Consider the following 18,282-nt stretch of genomic DNA (forward strand, 5'->3'; position numbering starts at 1 on the left):
ACTAACCCCCAAGCAAAATTCCTGAATCTAAGGGGCAACTAGGTGGCACATTGGATAGAGCACTGGCCCAGGAGTCAGGAGGGCCTGAGGTCAAATTCTACCTTGGATATTTAATAATTACCTAACTGTGTGACCTTGGGCAAGTCACTTAATCACATTTCCTTAAATAAATATTAAGAAATTTAAAAATTAAGAGAAATCAAAATTTTTGAAGCTATAAATCAGGGATAAGTATAATTGTTCTACCTAGTTCCAAAATTACTTGAATTTTAAATCATATAAATAAGTGATGATAGTGTTGGAGTTGGAAAGGATGGCAGGGGGTATCTAATTCAATCTCTTCCTGGAGATTAAGTGACTTGGGCCAAGTCACATAGTGGCAAATGTCAGAAATGAGGTTTAAACTTAAGTCCCCTTACTCTACATTTACTAATTGTCCCAATGACAAGTCTTTTGCAAACTTTAACAAGTGAAAAAGAAAATTAGTGGTTATCATTATTATAATTACACAAAGCAGTTAAATGAAATCACATAATGAAATCACTTTGTATCACTTCCCATTGTACCATTTATTATCATAAAGGAAGGAGAGGAATACTATTTTTTTAACTTTGGCAGCTACATTGAACATTGCATTTTGACCTGAGTTCCACTGTGCAAATTAAATTCAGAATGCAATGGAATCTCTTTTAAGCAGAGTTTATTTTATTCTTTTGTCTTTGTGTCCTTATGTCAGGTAAATAGCATTTATTTAATAATTACTTATAGTTTGAACTGTTTGATTAATAATATGTTCAGTCATTCCTCCATCACTGGTTAGAGCTTATTTCCATCTTCTCATAATTTAAAACATAATTATTAGGAATCATTTTATGTAGATTATTTTTCTCTTCTGTTAATAAGGGAATCAAATATTTTCTTGTAGTCCTTCTAAATACACTCTATATTGATACCTACATGCATCTTTAATCAAAAAAACCTACCCTGGGTTCTCTCTTTTAGATACAGCAGATCATAAAGACTGGAAGGTCACTGAAAGGAAGCGAAAAGAGGTAAAGGAAGCAAGTTTATATCTTTTGTACAGGCCTCTCCACAATGATTTCAAACTCTATTTCTATCATTCTCCTGAATTTTCCCAAGATACATCTTTTAATCCCTTCTATTTCATGGAATACATACATACAGTTATAAATACATATGTGCATATATGTGTGTGTTTGTGTGTTTGTGGGGGGGGGGAGGGAGGGAGGGAGGGAGGGAGGGAGGGAGAGAGAGAGAGAGAGAGAGAGAGAGAGAGAGAGAGAGAGAGAGAGAGAGAGAGAAGCTGGTAGCTCAGTGGATTATGCACAAGCTTGGAGTCAAGAGAACCTGAGTTCAAATCAAATCTAAGAAACAGCCTAACTGTGTGACCTTGGTCAAGTCATTTAGCCTCTATTTGCCAATGGAGAAGGGAATGACTATCCACTCCACTATTTTTGACAAAAATTCTATGGGCAGTATGCTCCATAGGATCATGAAAAATTTTACACAACTAAAATAACTGAACAAAAAAACCTGCATATTATATATATATATATATATATAGGTATATATATATACATATGCAGATTAATGCATGCACATGTATATATATGTATATATGTAAATATGAAAACTTTAAAATGTGGGTGGTTTTCTCTAAAATCAATCCTTGATTTGAATTTGCAATTTTTTTCTGGCAGTCAAAATTGGTGATTTATGTGATTCTTAATTTATTTATGCCCTGACCATTCCCTAAAGGTCACACTATAATGTCAAAAAATCATAAAATTGTATTAGCTAGACTAGTTATGGATGAAAAGAGAAGAGAAACCATCCAAGAGGTAGAAAGGGAACAGAAGTTGCCAGGCTCGTGAGGTGAGTTAATTACTAGAAGGACAATATGTAATTTATATAGATATGTATACATATATAAATTATATATGTATATTTATATATATATGTGTAAATTACATATATATATGTACATAAATAAAATAATTCACTACTTTGCTTCCAGAGGAATGGTTTAGCTAAGAACAAAGTTTTTCTTCAATTGACTGTTCACATAGATAACTGGTAGATTCTTTGATCCCAGTAAGGGAAAAAGATGCAAAAAAATTATAGATTATTTAGATGATCTCTAAATATTCTGTTTTTAGCATTCTAAAGGTAAGACTTTAATAAATGTATATACATATGGTAAGTATTAAATTATATCTATTTTGACTTTAGTATAAAAAATTTGAAGACAATGAATTTGAAATTAATTAAAAGATGATCTTGGCAGAGATAAAAATAGAGTAAGCATATACAAATATAAAATTTAAAATAAAAAATGGAAGGTGACTCACAGTTTCTCTTTGGAGAAGAATCATCAATTCCTGGGGGTAATTAGTCATCTTTATTGTGATGTTCATAAAAGCATTTTCAAAAAGACCACCATGAAAATAATTATAGCTTCTTTTCCAATATATTAAGAGAATGAAGAGGTAGAGAAATCTATAAAAAATTTCATAAGTTTTCCCAAAATAAATTAACATAAAATTTTGTATGTTATAATTTCAATGCAAAGTTTTCCTTCAGTAGGAAAAGTGAAAAAAAAATTCAGAAAAATGTTAGAAGAACAAGTGATAAGAGAGGACAAATATAGATAAACTATCTATGAATTTACCAGCTATGGCAAAAACTAAATAAACTTATAAACTAAAAATTAACTTTATTTTGTCTGGTAATGAATGATTATTGATGGGGGAGTACTATTTGGAGTAGTTTTCTGTTCCATCATGACATCAATTATTAACAGAAATATCAAATTTCAAAGGTTGAAAAAATAAAAATGGCATGCATATGAAAATAACTTTAATTGATTAAATGAGGTAACTATAAGCATTCTGCCTAAGCATATAGCACAAATTAAATAAATGGTTGTTCTTTTCTACCCAAGCTAAGGGATTATATATAAATGAACTTATTGATCCGTTCAAAATGTGAAACAGAGGCAAAAAAGGACATTTACATCAATTATAGCAGCTGTCAAAAAAAGTTTAACCAATCTAAATCACTTGCCAAACCATGGAGAAAAAAATGTCAAAAAATTGCAATAGTCAGCAAACACTTGTCAATTAGTGCATAACATCTGTTTAAGAAATCATTTATCTCTTGACTATCATATCTATCTATCTATCTATCTATCTATCTATCTATATATATGTTTTCTTAGATATATGGCATCAAAGGAAATATAAATTTAGTCTATAAATTAACTATAAATTTTTATTGGAAAATGAGTATTAAATTATTGTAAATGTTTATATTGCAAAAGAAGGGTCATTATTGTCTAAAAACAGTAAGCAGTAGAATGGTGGGAAATACCTAAAGAATATTTTATCAGAAGTCTAATAAAGTTAAATTATCCAGGAAACACATAACAAAAACTGGAAGTTGGAAAGAGGCAAAGACAGGGAAAAAAATCTATAGAGTTTTTTTTAAATAAATAATTCTTTTTTTAAAATCAATGAACAGTGGAGCCACCATATTTGGATTTTCATATTACAGTTTGAGATGAGCCTATTGTAGAACAGAAAATGTCACTGAAGAGTGCAAAAGATGAGACAAAAAGTTAGACTTCAATAAATATACAGAGAAAAGACAGAAGCAGCACCATTGTGAGAGAATGACAGCTTGAATTTTCAACATACCTGAAAGAGAAATAGCTACTAAAGGATTGAAGAAAAATCTCTGCAGTTGCCCAAAGAACATCAATTGCTTCCAACCTACATGTTGATAAAACTATTAGGGGGGGGGAGCACATTTTCCCAAGCAATATTCCAAGTAGCTAATATATTTACACTACTCAATTGAAAAGTATTTTAAATATACCTTAATCATTAATCAGTGGCTATATTTATAGCAACGAATTAAATATTTCTTAGGAGTATATAATACCTCCAAGTTTTTCAGATAAACAGATGTTTCTGAGCCATACGTCAGAATATTAAGTTCATCAAAGAATAACAAGAGAGATAACTTTGTTTAAAGGGCTTCAGTTCCTTAATGTCAAATGATGAATAAAATAAAATAAAAAGTATGCTCATCAAAGGTGTCAAAAAGGAAAACCAATACAGAGTCTGAATCAAGGCAACTTCTATGTGAACAATTAAGACTCAGAGGGATTAAATGCCTTGTCTGAGCTAACCAAGATTGAAAATAATAGATTTGGAATGCAAATCCTCTTATTTTCATCTGATTTGACAATTGGTACTTTCCTCACTTGGCCACTGAAGACACAGTACCCCCAAACCAATTCATTTATCTTGAATTAAAAGCAAGAAAACATAAATAGCAAAAAAAAAAAAAAAGAAAAAAAAAGAAAGAAAGGACAGTTAGTAGGGGAATCTATGCCTAAGTGGCACTTCAACACATTTTACTTGTTATTTACTGATGATTCTTTTTTCCCATCATTGATCACAAGAACTGAGAGGCTGAGGATGTCTGCAGGAGGTGGCACCCCACTAACTCTGCACAATATGAGGATAGCAGGGATTGAACTGAAAACAGAGACAATTCAAGTAATGACTGCAGGCAAAATCAGTCCCTGTGCAGGCAACTCTCCCTCTATTAAGGAAGAGGTTGACCTGAGCTAGAAAAACCTCTTACTAAAGAGGCATCCTGGGATATATAACAATTGCCTTCTGAAAACAGTTAAATTTCTTGAGTATATAAAGTTCTTAAAATTGCTATTTTGATGGAAATTCACAGTAAAAAAATATGATAACTTTTCAAAGACATTTTTCCCTTGTGGTGCTTCATTCCCTCAAAAGTATATTCACAAATATATGTATTATATAAATATATACATATATATATATATAAAATCTATACCTATATTTATGTATATATATATATATATATATATATATAAATTCATGTGTGTATATATGAGAGACAGAGACAGGTACAAAGATTATAGAGACAGAGAGAGGTTGATAGATAATTTTGAATGGAATGTACATAGATTCTGGATTCAATTATCACGGTTGATTCCCCTAACACTTAACTTAGATCAATGTCATCCTCAGATAAGCAACAATTAACCAAGTTTTCAATATCTCCCTTTGGAAAAAAGAGGTGATTTTAAATGGCTTCTGATATCTCATCTATAATTAATTACAAAGTCTTTTTAACTCATCTGATTTTGTTTCATTCTAAGTCAGGTAATTTAGGATCTTCTTGAAAAATACTTAAAATTTGAATTCAGAGAACATTGTTACACCATTGCAAGGGAAAATTGCAGCATATTCTGGATTCCAAATTACCTGATTCCATGTAGATTACAATTTATAAAAGTACATGATAGACATTGAAGTATGTCTAATTTCCATCTTCAGATCCTAAATTATTGATATATGGATGAGAAATAACAGAACCTACTCAATTGAACTCTGGATCATGGGTCAATGTGAGAATTTCAAGTTTAGGTTTGTGGTTCCAAGCAGGTTATTTATCGCTCTAAAGTCTCATTTTCTTGATTTATAAATCAGGTAATGTGTAGACAGTACTTTGGATACTGCAATTCTCTCTATAAAAGTAAGATCATAACATGGTGGGGCCATCAAAATCAAGCTGGAGTTGGCACTTAATGGTATTTGTTCTTAGAGTAGAGTTTATACAACACAGGAGCTTAGGCAATCAAGACAGGCGTCTTCTTGTCTGGTGGCACTTTCAGGTCTGGGCTTCCAATGTTACATTATGCTGAGAGTTAATCTGTGATGTTCCATTTGCAGTCAGAATGCCTGGTTAACAATCTTGTCTGTCACATGTTTTATATTATTCACCAGAAAGATAGAATTAAATGATCTCAGGGTCCCAGATCCTAAATACTTTAAACATCAAAGGCTATTTTTTTTGTTGTTGTTAGCCATATTATTGAACATCTCCCCATGTTTTATTTCTCCTAAACCTATTCTGTATCTTCACAATGCTCTTTACCACTTCTACCCTTCAATATTCTCAGAACCATTGCTCTGATGTGACTACGTTCCTTTCTCTCCCCAATTGCCAACCCTTAGTGAATAGAAGAAATTCTAACTTATTCTCTGCTGTCTTCAGACACCAGATCTTGTCCTATCAGTACTATTGCTTCACTGCACTCTGACATGGATTGTTCCTACCATTTGTCTTTTCCAAGTATACTCATATAGTGCTGTGAGTAGATCATGCAACCATGATGCTTGGGTACCCGAGAAATTCGTATTTACTATTCTGTATTGAGCTCTCACTGGAACAAGAACATTCTACTATAGTCCCTATATACATCCTTATCATTCTTAGAATAGCAGCTCTTCTAAGCCTTCTTTTCTTCCTTCAAGTTCTGCCCCTCCATTTTTACCTGAATATTCACAGACTTCTCGAACTCAACATGTGTAATACAGAACTTTTCCCATCCATTTCCAAATTCCTTCTAGTCACCCAGGTTTACACATTCAGTATTATTCTCAATTCTTTACTTTTACTTTATCTAAAGTTATAATACTTTCATAATTAAGATCTTTTACATATCAAATCACATTGCCAACACCTTTGTTCACCATCTTAATCCTTGACTCTTCTAATAGCTTCTTAATTGGTCTCCCTGTCTTCTATCCACTTCTATTCTATCCTCCTTTCAGCTGACAATGTGATAATCTTACAGTGAATGTCACTCTCTCTCTCTATTGAATAAAATTCCATGATGCCCTATTATCTCTATGATGAAATATGAACACTTTTTTTGAAATTTTTAGGTATTCATATAACAATGAATTGGAAATGAATTTGATTCACATTGGTTGAAAAATGGCTAAGCAAATTGTGGTATATGAATATAATGTTATATTACTGTGATATATGAAACTATGAATATTATGAATACAGAAATTTTACATGAATTTGATACAGAATGAAGTAACAAGAGCCAAGAAAAGAATATACACAATTACTGTAACAGTGTAAATGGAAAAACAATCATGAAACAATTACAAATGATTGGTGCAAGAGTATAAGGAATGGTCCTTAAAGAAATATGATTGTATTTTTATAGAATATCTGGAGAAATTAATGACACTAATTCACTTATAAAAATTCCTCAAACATTCATATATGAAGAAATACAAGTACATGTGCATACACACACACACACACACACAGACACATACACCTTTACAATTAATTACAGAAATACAAAGGAAGGACAAATTTCAGTGGTAGAATTAATGGGAATTTGCTGCCTTCAACTCCCACCCCTTATGTGATGGATGTTACAAACTCTATAGATCTTACCTATGATGTCACAGGTTGTGACCAGTGTTCATGGAGAAATTGAAACAGGTATGTTTTAATTTATTTATTTGGTTTTTTATTTATTTATTTTAGTTTTTGCAAGGCAATGGGGTTAAGTGACTTGCCTGAGGCCACACAGCTAGGTCATTATTAAGTGTCAGAGGTCAGATTTTAACTTAGGTACTCCTGACTCCAGGGCCGGTGCTCCATCCACTGCGCCACATAGCTACCCCAAGAGGTATGTTTTATATTATGTGTATATATTGGGGTTTTTTTTAAACTATCAAAAAGAGTTCCTGTAGCTAGGATAGAGTACCTTTAATTTCCATGACTACTCTAACAAGGAAGATATAATAAGGATTTTTATTGCTAAGATATGCATAGAATATATTTTCAGCCTCTGGAAATTTATGTCATAATAGCATCATTTGATATATATCAGAAGAGATTAATGGATTAAAAAATAGTATCCTGGAAGTCACATTATCCACATGCAGTTAATAACCTCCCAGTTACTAGCTAATCAAATGTGTTCAACATGAATGTGGAGATTGCAGTTGGGAGAGCATATCTGAAGAAAACAGATATTTTTGTTGTGCTGATGCCCCCTCAAATCCCAACCCTCAATGAAACATAAGCCAAAAAAACCATGGGAAAGTCTAGATTCTTAATATAACATAGTCATTCCCTTCATTGTGTTTCCTTCAAACATTGAACACTATTATTCCTTCTTCTGAAATCAGAAAACGCTGACATCCTCAACTGATAGTTGCTACCTCTATGGCAGACTGCATTTCATACCAGAATGTTTATGCTCGCCAAGGCTCATTCTCCTCTTTCTTGTAGGGATCACAGATTAGTGCCCAACTACACAAATATTTTCAAAATTAAAAAAGATTATAGTCCCAAAGGCAAAATAAGTAATTTCAATTATAAAAAGCACACTAGATAATCTCCTTTTATTACAAACAGATACTTGAATCAAAGACTTTAAAGGGTCCCAAGTGAGATCACAAGCATTGTCTCAAACCCAATCATTGTCCTTATGAAAATTCTATGTATTTGAAAGAATGAACTAGTGAAACTCCTTTATTAAATTCCATGTTATGTTAAGCATTCTGTTCGGGTATTTGGGTCGCAATCCAAAACAAAGATACTTTCTGCTCTCAAGGTGCAAGCATTGCAATGAGAAAGAAAACATAAGACATAGAAGATTGATGGATTGGTGATCAGGGAAGCAAGTTTTGGTTTTGTAATACACTTTCTTTGTGTCTGTCTCTGTCTGTCTCTGTTTCTGTCTGTCTGTCTCTCTGTCTCTCTGTCTCTGTCTCTCTCCTCTCTTCCCCTCCCCTCCCTCTCCCCTCCCGTCCCCTCCCCTCCCCTCCCCTCCCGTCCCCTCCCCTCCCCTCCCCCTCCCCCTCCTCTCCTCTCCTCTCCTCTCCTCTGTCTGTCTCTGTCTGTCTGTCTCTCTGTGTGTCTGTCTATCTCTATCTCTCTCACATACACAGAAACACAAATACATAAACACTCTGCATATATCTGGGGAGGGAGAGAGAGAAACATTTTGTGTGTTTCTCCAGGGAGTTGACAAGATTCATGGATAGACCTGAGTTTTCTGAGAGCCAGGTAGATTGGGTATGAAACATGATCTGAGGTTAATTAAATATGGAATACGGAATTCTCTTTAACTTCCTTTTTTTCTATCTCTTACTTTCCTTATATTCACAAGTTTTCACCCTAGCATAATTTACTTAGATGAGTTACACACACACACACACACACACACTCACACACACACACACACACACACACATATATATTTTAAAGTTTTTTTTCAGTTAACAACACAAGTTTCTCATTTGGGGAATGTCTCAAGACATGAGAAGCTGACATATTTCCAAAGTATGGTAGGACTTACCCCTCTCCAAGATGAATGAAACAGCAGTTAAAAACCTATGTGGGGTGGAGAAGAGTGAGACAGAAGCATTAATAAATGAGGTTGTTACAAAATAATCAGCAATAGCACAAAGACTGAATTTATGTAAAAACAAGTTTGAATGCCTGGCTTTCATGTGATTAGGTTTTCCTGAGAATCAAGCATAGCTTTGAATTTCTTTTTGGCTAGACACTGTGACTGGCAAATAATTTACTTAATTCATCATGGATCCATTATTTTAACAGTATAAAGACATCTTCAATCTCTGTAATTTATACTGTTAGAATCCAGTCATGCTATAAGAAATGATGAACTCAATGCTCTTAGAAAAATTATGGGTAGACTTGTCTAAAATAATGAAGAGTAAAATAAACAGAATCAAGAGAACCTTGTTTACATCAACAGCAATATTGTTTTAAGAACAACTTTGAGTGACTAAGTCATTTTTACTACTATAAATATGCAACATAACCAGAAAGGACCTATGGAGGAATGAACTGATAAGTAGAATTGTCAATAAAATAGCTTTAAATACACACATATTTGCATCTATAGTAAGCATTTTTGAGGTCGAGAGGGGGGAGGTTAAAAAAGAAAGTTACAAGATAATTTTATTATATTTTATAAGTAATAGAAAGTTTTACACAATAGATTGGCAGTTTCATGTTCAGTCATCTTTTTGTTTTTCTATACTTCTATGTTATGGAAATGTTTGTTTTATTTCTTAAGCAAGAATATGTGTGTGCTTACACATATGTGTGCATATATACATGAATATATGTGCATAGTATATATGTATGAATAATCCCATAGACCTTGCCTAAAGCCTCTTGAACTTCCAAAGTTGACAATTTTTACTTCTAGAAGAAAATATCCTTTTGATGTTTTAAGTATAATTAAATATTTTATAGATAAGAAACTGATTACTTGATTAGGACCCAAGAAATGTCCTGTGATTTATATTTTGATCTATGAACTACTAAAATGTACTTGAAACAATTTTATATACTCAGAAATTGCAAAGGTAGTAAATAAAATAAGGAAACAATTAGGAAATGACAAATATATTGCATTCAAGAAGAGATTCTGAAGAAATTATTGAGCAAGACATTGTTTCAGATTCCCATATATCATTGGTATAGGGAAGTCCCAAAGGAGGAAAAGACCTTATACTATTGCAAGTTAGCACCTTCTCTGCAACTGATAGTCTTAGAAAGATGCCTAGAGTTTTGAGGGGTTAAATGATAAACCCATATCTCTAGCTTCAAAGCTGATTTTCTATAGACTATACATACCCACTTCTCTAGGATCAAATGCAAAAGTAAATTTTACCACCATAACGAAACTTATGTTCTGTTGGATAGGTTGTCTGTTTTGATGGACAGGAACTATTTAATTTTTGTCTTTATAATTCCAGTTCCTAGTAGAATTTGGCTTAGAATAGGTGTTTGATAAATGTTCATTGGTCAGTTTCCTGGTAATAAATGTGTGAATAACAAGACAATAATTTTATAACATTATAATAAAATCCAAATAATTGATAGCCTTTTTTCCCAAAGAATTATACCTTCTTTTGACAGAATTAGCATGATAGAGGATAGAGAACCAAATTCTGAATGAGGAAGATCCAGATTCAAGTTGTTCCTACTAACTGTGTGACCCTGGACAAGTCATTTGACCTTACAATAGTACAGTCAAGTACTCTTAGTGTTTCCTACAATTCAGATGAGTCAAACCCTCCATCGACAAACCCAAGAGGTGTGTAAAATTCCCACTTAAAATGTAAAAGAAAATATTTAACAAAATAAAGAACAATAGAAGATAGGTGATGCTAATCTGTGGTTTCATAAATCACATGTTTCTATTTAAGTTTGACACCACTTCCCTATATCAAAGAATTAAGATATCTAAACAAAAAACAAACAAAACTTCCATCTGCACATAATTTTATTTTTTCCTTAATAAGTCTAAATCCTTAGCAATAGTTCTTTCTTTTCCTTTTATTTATGGATAATAATCTAAACATTATAAACTCTATATGCTTTTTTAAAAAGATAATTTTGAGCTTCTAGGTGAGCTAGGCTAACAGAATGGACTATATTAAATACTATTCAGTGTAAAACTATATACAAATTAGAAGAATATACCAGGCAAATTGAAAATGATCCTAGAAAGGCATAAAGATTTTACCTTCAACTGATGAAAGCAAGGAAAAAGAATATTTCAAGCATGGGGTAAGACCGTTAGAAAAGCATAGAGACAAGATCATGTGTTTATAAATGGCGAGGAGGCCAAATCATGAGGTCATATAGAAGGAGATAATGTTTGTTGTTGTTCATTCATTTTTCAATTGTGTCCAACTCTTCATGAACGAATTTGGAATTTTCTAGGCAAAATTACTAGAATTATTTGCCATTTCCTTCTCCAGATAATTTTTATAAATGAGAAAATTAGGGCAAACAGGGTTAAGTGTCTTCCTCAGGGTCACCCTACCAGTAAGTGTCTGAGACTATATTTTAACTCACTCCATTCATTTTGACCACCTAAATGTTCAAGGGGAGGATAATAAAGGGAAAATAAAGCAAAACAAATAAAACAAACCGAAACAACCTCTCAACCTATGGAAAGAACCATTAAATTATAAAAGACATTAAATACCAGAGAGAGGATTTATAATTGATCCTGTTTTGGCTTTCTCTATTTGATCTTACAGATCAAAACTTATAAAAGTAAGTCGAACATTATAAACACTGTAGATTGAGTGAGGTGTAGGGGAAAATCTTTCTCATAGCATTCGAATAGTCTTTTCCAGGTGGAAGTGGGAATCTCCTCACTGGAAGTATCAAATAGTGGCAAAACAAGAATTCACTGGGAATAGATAAAGTGGAGAACATACTTGTCCATATACCTTTTAAATTTGGCAGACTAGGGTATCTTCCAACTCCTTGATTGTCTGATATTACTGTTCAATGGAGAAGTCCACAAAAAAATCATAAAGTTTGAACTTTTGGAATTAAAACTAAGTGATTTTTGCATTTAAAGGAATTTTTTAAAGATCATTTCTCCTAAAATTTTCACAAAGGAGTAGTAACATAGCACTAAGCAAATCTGTCAATAGAGTAGAAACAGCAACAGCAAAGAAAACAAAACAAGATTTATAAATAATTAAATAAAAATAAAAAATAACCTTGCATTTGTAACCTACACTAGTAAAAAAATTGTACATTTTGTTTATTTAAAAAAAATTTTTTGTAAACAATACTGAGCCAGGGCATGTGATCTTTTGAGGGAAGAAATGATATACTTTAACATGTGATTTTTGGGTATACATTGATGTATACCATGGAAACAATATAAAGACTAATAGATTGCCTTCTGTGGGGGGTGGGAGAAAGGAAGCAAGATTAGGAGAAAAATTGTAAAACTCAAAATACAAAATATCTTTCTTAAAAATGTAATTTTTTTTAAAAAATGTAATTTTTTGCTTCAGTGTACTTGTCTTTATTTGTGCAGCATCATAATCATAATGAAAGTGCTAGATTGATTCATTTTCCATTCCTCTCCCTAAATAGGAATAATTCTCCCACCCAACAAAATGTGCCAATTTGCTGTTGCTTTCTGTAGTTAAAGCATCTCAGAGTTAAAATGAGTTTTACAAGAAAACAAAGGATAGGACTTTAAGGAGAATCTATTTCTGCGGCAATTTACCTTGTTCAATGTTAGTATTAAGCAAATAAAATGTGGGAGTAAAGAAATCCGGGACTTACTTAGCAGAAGGCCTAAGATGTTTGGTCTTCAGAAACCTGTTTAGCTAAAAATTTAACTGGCTAATTCCTATTAAAATAGCTTTTCCTAAGATGGAATTTTCTACATTGAAGAATTGGTGAAATTATAAGGAAAAAAGAGTGATAGGATAGGGAATTTGAAAAATTATAGTATTCAGTGGATAATTTCCATTTCCTGCTTATTTTCTCATCAAATTATTTGTGGTTTTCTACCAAACTTCTTGAGAATATTTGTCCTTAAGTCATATTGTATAATATTGAAATAGTAAGAGTTTTGAAAGACAGACTTTTCACTTCATAAAATCTAAATATATGTGTCAAGCATTTTAGAATATTTATCAGTTCAAATATTAGCCTAGAATCCCAAGAAGATAGAAGGGCTTTAATTTTACTATCCAAATGCAAGTAATTTTCTTTTTTGTTTTTAAACATTTTTTTTAGGTTTTTGCAAGGCAATGGGGTTAAGTGACTTGGCCAAGGCCACACAGTTAGGTATTTATTTATTAAGTGTCTGAGGACAGGTTTGAATTCAGGTACCCCTGACTCCAGGGCCTGTGCTGTTCACTGCATCACCTAACCACCTCTAAACATTTATTTTAAATGATATTTAAATGGATGTTACATTTTTTTACTTCTAAAAATATTTAGATATTATGTACTTTACAGTATTCAATCTCAGTCCTTAAAATACTAGTTCTCAATTCATTTGGAAAATTTGTAATAAGGTTTCTTTGTTAAGTCAGAGGTGAATGAAAAAAAAACACCTGTATGGTAATTACCATTTGAACTGTAAACACTACAGATTGACATACAGTGTTGACTTTTCATTTTGGCAGATTATGATTGGAGTCAAATCACCCCAGCTTTTTCTACAAGGAAAAGCAAGGTAACTCTATTAAGTATCAAACAAAAAATAAAATGCTAATTTTCTGGTGGTATAATGTAACAAGTTAATAGACCAATCTACATATCAGATTTGGCATGAGATTAATTCCTGTTGCTAGTGGGAAAATGAAAAATAAAATGCCCACAATAATACGCAATAATTTCAATCCTTTCTCACATTGAGAAATAGAGAAAGCTGCTTTAACAACAATTATTCCTTGTGAGGGGAAATGTAATAGGAGAAGGAAAAACAAAACTTTAGAAGGAAAAAATATAAAATAATATTGAATATATTAAGAAAATGGCATTCAATGCTCCTTGAAAAAAACAAAAAAATCTTAAAATATAACTGTTTTGTAAAATAAATGCCTTTATTAATATAAGCAATGTTTTTACAAAAGCATACAAATGTATTTTAAGATGTCCATAAATTGAAATAATATTTTATTTGAAAATAATTTATTAAGACTTTCACTAGGTAAGGAATTGAGATTTACAAAGAGAGAAGCCATCGAACAAAGATTGTATCTCACAAACTAAAAAAAATTAAATCAGTAATCACTTGTTTAGTTCCTAAGAAGCATATGAAAAGTCAGTGAAGCAGAAATATATAAAGAAACCAAGTTTCTGAACTCAAAATTAGTGGGTTTTGATATTTGGATTAAATTCATTCTGAGGAATTTAGTTGCAAATCTCTGTGCTATATGGTGAAACCGAGGCTCCCACCAGTGTCCATTCTACATAAATTAAAGGTCCTAAGCATAGCATAGCATAGCATAACATGCTGAATGCTCTTCCAGTTCTGCATTTCTGATAAAGTAAAAATAGCAATTAGATCAGGAATTAGAATAACAAACTTGCCAGAGATGTATGAGGAAAAAGAGGTAGGAGTTGAACCAGCTATTATTACTGTTGTTTTCATCAAGATTGTGCCATTATAAGGGTGGCTAGGTGCCACAGTGAATAAATAGAGCACCGGCCTTGGAGTCAGGAGTACCTGAGTTCAAATCCGACCTAAGGCACTTGATAATTACTTAGCCGTGTGGCCTTGGGCAAACCACTTAACCCCATTGCCTTGAAAAATCTAAAAAAAAAAAGATTGTGCCATTATCATTGTTTTTAATAACATCAAGTTATCTCCAGTCACAAGAAAGCCAGTTGAAGAAACTATTACTGAATGGAGAAGGCTTAGAGGGGATACGATAGGGTTTTTATTTTGTTTAGGTTTTTTTTTTTTTGGCAAGGCAATGGGGTTAAGTGACTTGCCCATGGCCACAGGGCTAGGTAATTATCAAGTGTCTGAGGCTGGATTTAAACTCAGGCACTCCTGACTCCAGGGCTGGTGCTCTATCCACTGGGCCACCTAGCCACCCAAAATGAAATGATAGTTTTTAAATACTTGTAAGCATTTCTCGGGAAATGGACTTGTTCTCTTGGTCCCAGAAGATATAACTAGGGAAAAGTCATGAAAGATATAAGGTAAATATAAATACAAAGTAAATATGTAAAAGAAAAATAAAGTTATAAAAAAAGAAAGAGGAGAAATGAAGAAAAAAGAAGGAAGGAGAAAGTGAGAGAGAGGGAGAGAAAGAGTGCTAGTCATGTAGAGGAATTGACTCCTCCAGTCTCACAAAAATGATCTGAGTTTCTTTTTAAGGTTTTTTTTTTTTTTTTTTTTGCAAGGCAATGGGGTTAAGTGGTTTGCCCAAGGCCACACGGCTAGGTAATTATTAAGCGTCTGAGGTGGAATTTGAACCCAGGTACTCCTGACTCCAGGGTTGGTGTTGTATCCACTGTGCCACCTAGCTGCCCAATGATCTGATTTTTAATGTGAGTGTTTATACCTCAAGAATTCAGAACCAATCCCAATTAGAACTTGATTTCTTGTTTTGTGGATTGTCTACATTTAAGAAAGTAATGGAGAAACTGTTAATAATACGGATCAAATTCTAGATTATGGGATTAGGTCTATTTATTAAGAGAATTTACCAGCCAAGAAATGTCCCAAAGTATTATGTGCTAACTTAAGGAATATTCTATTATTGGAAGTCTTCATGTCAAGGCTGATTGAGGAGCCACTGGGGCCAGTGATTCTTCTCTATGAGTGAGAGCAGATGATTGCTAAATTATCTTCCAGTCCTGAAACTTTGAGATGAAACACACTTCTACTAAAAATAGTAATGTATATGCTTCTTTCTAACATTTTCTTGAAAATTTTGCATCTATTATGTCAATTTGCTCTGGCAAAGATTCTGTACATCTCAAGTTCCCAAGGAGCTACTCTCATTTGCATCAAGACAACATATATTGTGATTTCTTTGTGTAATCCTCTTTCTCCATTTTGCAGATCAGGACATTGAGCCATAAGAAAATTCATATTTTGTCAAACAAATAGAATAATATGATCATCCAAAAATATTGTGATGCAGTAGACTTAGAGGTGGTTACTGGCAAAATGTATTGTTAGACATGGTCCCCCCATTCCAATCCTTTGTTTGGGCCCTCATAGTGCTTACATTGCCACAGTGGTTGACTTTAAATCTTCAGCCTATTCTTATCTAAGATGGAATGATTGAGAAATGAAATTTAGTCACATAGAGTGAAAATATACCTCTTTCTTATAAATCTCATTCCCTTTGCTGACTCAATGAGATTCCCTCAAGTAGAAGATGGCCTTACAAGTTGGAAAGGATATTAGAAGACAAAATGCAATTTTCTCAATTTAGAGATGAGACATGGAAGTACAGAGAGGTTGTGAATAGTTCAATCACACATTTAATGATTGTCTGAGATGATGAGAACTGAATCCAGGTCTTTCTGATTCTCAGTAATAAACCCTAGGTCAATCTGGAAAATAAATCATCGCAATGTCTTGTATACAAACTAGGAAGACCTTAGAAAAAATGATGGTACTATTTCCAAGAATAGCTTCTCTGAAGTTCAATTTCACTTCAGATTCCAGTTATCTATATGCTCATAGTATTCATTTCATTTTTGTATCTCTCTGTGCTAAATCCTTGGGTATCTCAGGTTCCAGATCCTTTCAGTTAAACCTAATAACCTCTAAGATCTCTTCCTTTCAACTTTCAACTTATATCTCCAAGAATAATTTAACTGACCACCCAATCAATTGAATTTGTCTTAACACATTTCATGTTATTTTAAAATTACTTATTGCAAAGTGGACTTCAGACCACCTTCTTTGTCATGTGGCTTATTCAGTGCCATTTCATTTAGACAGAAGTTTTCTAGCATCAAAAAAATTCCTTCTAGCTCTAAGATCAGGGACAATATTCTATTTTCATCTTTGCATCCAATGTAACTCACACCATTCCTTTCACATAGCAGAACTTAGTGAGTTTTTTTTTTCCTTTGAATTTAGTTGAAATAAATTCTAAATCTGCTACATGCAATGGAAAGGGGGATTGGAAAGTTCATTTGTTTTCATTATTGCCAATAGTTTTTTTTTAAGTGGCATACCAGTTTTGTTCACTTGAGTTAAAAAATCAAAATTCATAAAAATCTGGAGTTATTTCTCAAATGTCAAATATAAACTTTTGTTTACCAATCTGTAATCACAGTAAAAGAATGCTATAGATATATGGATATGTCTAGACAACTTTGATTATTCCAGTATATTTAGCATTGGCTATGCAGTTAGATACCAGCAATTATAGATGTAAATCCATGGATGGAAATTATTTTGGGGGGGGGAGATACTGATATTTATATCTTTTATATGCTGATCCTAGAGGATGTCCAACAGGCCCAGTGGATTTACTTTGAAAAAAATTAGATAGTTCAAAGTAGATCTGAGTTGCCTGGAAATCCCAACTATGTAAAATGGAATAGGAACCAAGTTCCATTTTGTTAGTTTTCAGAACTGTGGTCATGATTAAGAGGGAAAGTTGGGCACATTCGACTGTGCCTCTAGAAGTGAAATTCTTGGACCATACAAGATGGACCAGAGCAAAAGCATTTGCCAAGAATGTTTTCATTAATCAAGAACAAAATTTCTAGTTTTGAAAATCATCAGATAAAGTTGTAGTTCCACCCATAAATGATGAAAATTAGCTATCTGGAAGCATTATTCCCGTCATCCTTGAGGCAGCTTCCAGAATACCAAAGCCTTTGGATCCTGGGCAGGGAAGGGGCCTATGATTGCATAACTGAATAGAATAGACCACCAAGTGACATCTAACTTTACCATGCTGTCAAAAATTTGTCCCCACAAATAAATTTCAAGAGATGATACCATATTGCTGTAGAGCCTTGGTGACATGGGAAAGATCTGCCTCTAAAAGATCAGTCTCCCATTGATCATCAGCTGTCCTATTA

The 18,282-nt window shown here is 32.9% G+C and overlaps 1 long non-coding RNA gene across 1 annotated transcript in view; it reads right to left on the minus strand.

The window, feature by feature from the left end:
* LOC141511764 (uncharacterized) overlaps positions 1-18,282 on the minus strand; it is a 477,953-nt gene that overhangs the window by 249,415 nt on the left and 210,256 nt on the right. The window contains exon 2 of the long non-coding RNA XR_012475392.1: positions 9,257-9,291. This is a non-coding gene — a long non-coding RNA (uncharacterized LOC141511764). The remainder of the gene's footprint in view (positions 1-9,256; positions 9,292-18,282) is intronic.

This window comes from Macrotis lagotis, chromosome 2 (genome assembly GCF_037893015.1).
Source record: "Macrotis lagotis isolate mMagLag1 chromosome 2, bilby.v1.9.chrom.fasta, whole genome shotgun sequence".
In the NCBI taxonomy this organism is placed as follows: domain Eukaryota; kingdom Metazoa; phylum Chordata; class Mammalia; order Peramelemorphia; family Peramelidae; genus Macrotis; species Macrotis lagotis.